This window comes from Salvelinus sp. IW2-2015, linkage group LG18 (assembly GCF_002910315.2).
Source record: "Salvelinus sp. IW2-2015 linkage group LG18, ASM291031v2, whole genome shotgun sequence".
NCBI lineage: Eukaryota > Metazoa > Chordata > Actinopteri > Salmoniformes > Salmonidae > Salvelinus > Salvelinus sp. IW2-2015.
Genome location: NC_036858.1, coordinates 6970158 through 6976176, shown reverse-complemented (window position 1 = coordinate 6976176; position 6019 = coordinate 6970158).

Sequence of the window (6019 nt, the reverse complement as noted above, 5' to 3'; positions counted from 1 at the left end):
YAGGTAGGTGTATGGGAGTTTCCATCGGTRCCAYRTCGGTGGAGAGTCCAGACCAGGTGTCCACTGTGCGCATTCCCTMTGAGTATGCCGATTTGGCTATCGCCTTCTGTAAGAAGAGGGCGACTAAATTACCACCCCRTCGACAGGGGGATTGTGCGATAAACCTCCAGGTAAACGCTGCGCTKCCCAGGAGTCACGTGTACCCATTGTCRCAGGAGGAGACGTTGGYTATGGAGACATATGTCAYGGAATCTCTGCGACAGGGRTACATTCRGCMCTCCACGTCACCWGTCTCCTCGAGTTTCTTTTTCGTGAAGAAAAAGGAGGGAGGTCTGCGTCCGTGCATTGATTATCGAGGTCTCAATTCCATCACAGTGGGGTTTAGTTACCCGCTACCTCATCGCCACGGCGGTGGAATCATTTCACGGAGCGCGGTTTTTCACGAAACTGGATCTCAGGAGCGCGTATAATCTGGTGCGTATTCGGGGGGGAGTCGAGTGGAAAACCGCATTTAGTACTACATCTGGCCATTATGAGTACCTCGTCATGCGTATGGGTTAAAGAATGCTCCAGCCGTCTTTCAATCGTTTGTAGACGAGATTCTCAGGGACCTGCACGGGCAGGGCGTGGTTGTATATATCGATGATATTCTGATCTATTCCGCCACACGCGCCGCGCATGTGTCTCTGGTGCGCAAGGTGCTTGAGAGACTGCTGGAGCATGACCTATACGTTAAGGCTGAGAAGTGTGTGTTCTCCAAACGAGCCGTCTCCTTCCTGGGTTATCGCATTTCCACCTCGGGGGTGGTGATGGAGTGTGACCGAGTTAGGGACGTGCGTAATTGGCCGACTCCGACCAATTTTTAGGGTTTGCCAATTACTACCGGAGGTTTATCCGGGGTTTTGGTCAGGTGGTGGCCCCCATTACCTCACTGCTGAAGGGGGGGCCGGTGCGTTTACGGTGGTCGGCAGAGGCTGACGGAGCCTTCAATCGGTTGAAGGCGCTGTTCACTGATGCGCCTGTGTTGGTGCACCCGGACCCCTCTTTGGCATTCATAGTGGAGGTAGACGCATCCGAGGCTGGGGTTGGGGCCGTGCTATCACAGCGCTCGGATACGCCACCGAAACTCCGCCCCTGCGCTTTCTTTTCGAAGAAGCTCGGTCCGGCGGAGCGTAACTGTGATGTGGGGGACCGGGAGTTGTTAGCTGTAAAGACCCTGAAGGTGTGGAGACACTGGCTTGAGGGGGCTAAGCACCCTTTCCTCATCTGGACTGACCACCGCAATCTGGCATATATCCGGGCAGCGAGGAGACTGAATCCGCGTCAGGCAAGGTGGGCCATGTTTTTCACCCGGTTTAGGTTTACTATCTCGTATAGACCGGGTTCCCTTAACACGAAGGCCAACGCGCTGTCCCGTCTCTATGACACGGAGGATCGGCCCATAGATCCAACTTCCATCCTTCCAGCTTCTAAGCTGGTGGCACCGGTTGTATGGGAGGTGGACGCGGACATTGAGCGGGCGTTACGGGTGGAACCTGCGCCTCCTAAATGTCCTACAGGTCGTAAGTACGTGCCGCTTGGTGTCCGTGATAAATTGATTCGGTGGGCTCACACACTACCCTTTTCGGGTCATCCTGGGGTGGCGAAGACAGCGCGAGGTCTTAGGGGGAGGTACTGGTGGCCCACCTTGGTTAGGGACGTGAGGTTCTATGTCTCTTCCTGTTCGGTGTGTGCCCAGAGTAAGGCTCCTAGGCACCTTCCTAGAGGGAAGTTACAGCCCCTCCCCGTTCTACAGCAGCCGTGGTCTCACCTGTCAGTGGACTTCCTGACCGATCTCCCCCCGTCTCAGGGGAATACTACGGTCCTGGTTGTTGTGGATCGGTTTTCTAAGTCCTGCCGTCTCCTCCCATTGCCCGGTCTCCCTACGGCCCTACAGACTGCGGAGGCCCTATTTACCCACGTCTTCCGGCACTACGGGGTGCCGGAGGACATCGTCTCTGATCGGGGTCCCCAGTTCACGTCCCGAGTGTGGAGGGCGTTGATGGAGCGGCTGGGGGTCTCGGTCAGCTTGACCTCTGGTTATCACCCCGAGAGTAATGGGCAGGTGGAGAGAGTGAACCAGGAGGTGGGTAGGTTTCTGAGGTCGTATTGCCAGGACCGGCCAGGGGAGTGGTCTAGGTACGTCCCATGGGCGGAGTTGGCACAGAACTCACTCCGCCACTCCTCCACGAACATGTCACCATTCCAATGCGTGTTGGGCTACCAGCCGGTCCTGGCACCATGGCATTAGAGTCAGACCGAGGCTCCTGCGGTGGAGGAGTGGGTGCAGCGCTCCAAGGAGACCTGGAGGGCCGTCCAGGAATCCCTCAAGCAGGCCGGTGAACGGCAGAAGAGGGGAGCTGACCGCCACCGCAGTGAGGCCCCCGTGTTTGTACCGGGGGACAGGGTCTGACTCTCGACCCGAAACCTACCCCTCCGCTTGCCCTGCCGGAAGCTGGGGCCGCAGTGTGTGCGGCCCTTCAAAGTCCTGAGGAGGATAAACGAGGTGTGTTATCGATTACAACTCCCTTCCTATTATCGTATTAACCCCTCGTTTCATGTGTCTCTCCTCAGGCCGGTGGTAGCTGGTCCCCTGCAAGAAGGTGAGGTGCCGGAGGTCCCTCCACCCCCTCTGGACATCGAGGGRTCCCCGGCGTAYACAGTACGTGCTGTTCTGGACTCGAGACGCCGGGTGAGGGGCCTGCAGTACCTCGTGGACTGGGAGGGGTACGGTCCGGAGGAGAGGTGCTGGGTACCGGTGGGGGACATCTTGGATCCGTCACTGTTGAGGGATTTCCATCGCCTCCATCCGGATAGCCCTGCGCCTCGCCCTCAGGGGGGCGGGCTTATTGTGCGGGCTTATTCTTTTCACTGTGTTTGTGTGTGGTAGTGTATTTTGGTAGTGTGTTTTGTTGGGTATCGTGTTTGTTGCGCCCGTGTGTGTTGGCGTGCATGATTTGTTCCCTGTGCCTATTAAAGCACTACTCAGTTCCTTCTGCTTCCTGCGCCTGACTCTGCACCCACTACGCTTAAGTGCGTCACACAACTTTTGATATTCATTTGACAAAAGCTGTATTCTTTCTAGCCATGACTGAGGCCTTTAGTATGATTGACAACTTTTTTTGATTTTAACCTTTATTTAACTAGACAAGTCAGTTAAGAACTAATTCTTATTTACAATGACAGCCTAGGAACAGCCTTGTTCAGGGGCAGAACATATTTTTAGATTCGATCTAGAAAGCTTTTGGTTACTGGCCCAACGCTCTAACCACTAGGCTACCTGCCGCCCCAAAGCAACAGGAACAACAGTGAACGGGAACAACAGTGAACAGGAACAGGAACACCAAGCGCTTGCTCATTTTGGTTTAAGTGTCGACAGCTACAGTGAATGTAACACTAACTCCCAGGCAGTTATGCTGGAGAAACCGCCCACTCTTCACTTTTCTCATAGCCACTGGGAGTGAGAGCGTTGGGAGTGTTTGGGAGCTGTGTTGATCACTTGTAGGATCTGAATAACTAAATTTGAAAAATATGAATTATAATTTTGTTACAAATCTATTCTGACAGATTGTGACAGGAAATTGTTATGTATGATCACAATTAGATTCTCGAGGATGCCACTACAGAAAACAACTAACATCAACGAGTGTCAGAGTTGACTGAATCGGAGCGTCCTATAGGGCCTAGCTTAAGAGAACTCACACAGTGCTGCTGGTCTGAGAAAAGTGATTCTGACCCACTGGCATGTTCAGGGATCGTTTATGGGACCCTCGACATCTCATCACAGTTTATGAGTGATGCTGGAGGGGAGTCAAACAGAGCTCCGGGAAACATCCCTCCCCTTCACTCCTCTCTATCCTCCTCTCCATCCCCTCATCCATGTCTTCCGAACCTGGCTGTTCCAGCACGTATGAGTCACACCCGCTCGCCTTTCACAGCCCCAACATCAACACAGAGACACACTCCAAATGGCCCACAAAACGAATGAGTCTCAACCCATTCCCATCAGCACAGCTCTGCTCATTTCGTGGTTTTGACTACCACCAGCAGAAACATTACTTTACTGTAGCTTATGTAATACTGTGGATGTTGATAAGTAAGAACGTTTGTGGTCATTGGAGGGACAAGACACTATGAACGTCTTATATCAGCTAGGGGGAGGTCATTTCAGCATGGTTAAATTGCCATGCTCTATAATTAAGTAATAAGGCCAGAGGGGGTGTGGTATATGGCCAATATACCACGGCTTTCAGGCAATCAGCATTCAGGGCTCGAACCACCCAGTTTATAATGATATTTCTGCCAGCCGAGACTCCACAAGCAGAACAAACAGGGTTTTGACTTGAAGTATTTGGTATTTTATTAGGATCCCCAATAGCTGTTGCAAAAGCAGCAGCTACTCTTCCTGAGGTCCACACAAAACATGAAACATAATACAGAACATCACTCAACGACAGAACTACATACATTTTTAAAAAGGCACACGTAGGCTACATATCAATGCATACACACAAACTATCTAGGTCAAATAGGGGAGAGGTGTTGTAACACGAGGTGTTGCTTTATCTGTCATTTGAAACCAGGTTTGCTGTTTATTTGAGCAATATGAGATAGAAGGAAGTTCCATGCAATAAGGGCTCTAAATAATACTGTACATTTTCTTGAATTTGTTCTGAATTTGGGGACTATGAAAAGACCCCTGGTGGCATGTCCGGTGGGATACGTGTGTGTGTCAGAGCTGTGTGTAAGTTGACTATGCAAACAATTTGGGATTTTCAACACAATGTTTCTTCTAAAATGATGAAGTGATGCAGTCAGTCTCTCCTCAACTCCTAACCAAGAGAGACTGGCATGCATAGTATTTATATCAGCCCTCTGATTACAATGAAGCACAAGACATGCTGCTCTGTTCTGGGCCTGCTGCAGCTTAACTAGGTCTTTCCTTGCAGCACTGGACCACATGACTGGACAATAATCAAGATAAGACTAAACTAGAGCCTGCAGGACTTGCTTTTTGGAGTGTGGTGTCCAAAAAAGTTATCTCGTTGCACAGGGTGACAGCAGTGCAGTTGGAACTTTATAGGTTTGTGTTGGTGCGTAGAGTAGACGGTTGGTTCCAAAGCGTGAGCCAGAGTTTCTTATGTTTTTTTTGTCATTTAGCAGACACTCTTAGCCCGAGCACTCTTAGCCAAAGCTCTTAACCGCTAGGCTACCTGCTACACGCTAGGCTACCTGTCACCCGCTAGGCTACCTGACCCCCGCTAGGCTACCTGACCCCCGCTAGGCTAACTACCCATCCGCTAGGCTAACTACCCACCCGCTAGGCTACCTGCCACCTGCTAGGCTACCTGCCACCCGCTAGGCTAACTACCCGCAAGGCTAACTACCCACCCGCTAGGCTACCTGACATTGTTGACAAATTTACATAATCTCTTGTAACATTTATTGTTCACTTTCAATTTAATCTGGGAGTGCTTATTATTTTTTACAGCGGGAAATAAATAATACACGTGGGGGGAATTAAATTAATTGCAGCAATGCAATGACAGAGTGCAGAGCTTACCATTTCAGGATAATTGAACAACTCTGTTTTCTTTTATACATTATTTTGGTTGGTGGGGGGTTTGGGCTGTTTGTGTCTTTCTTCTAACTTGAATCATGGGTGATGTGAAAAAAGAAACTGGAAGCCAGGCATGCAAAGCAGTGATTGGTTGAGCAGGAAACGTCTAATAATAATGATGATAATAATAACACATTTGTTTTATATAGTGCTTATCAAGGATCCACAGTTGCTTATGTCACATATACTGTAATGCATGGAGTTTCTCAGAACCAGTCTAATGCATATATGTCTGCAAAATATGTAGAAGTATATCTATAATATTCAGTTGCACTTTTGCACCATTACATTGGAACACACACACACACACATGCGTGTGTGTGTGTGCATACACACACACACACACACACACACACACAC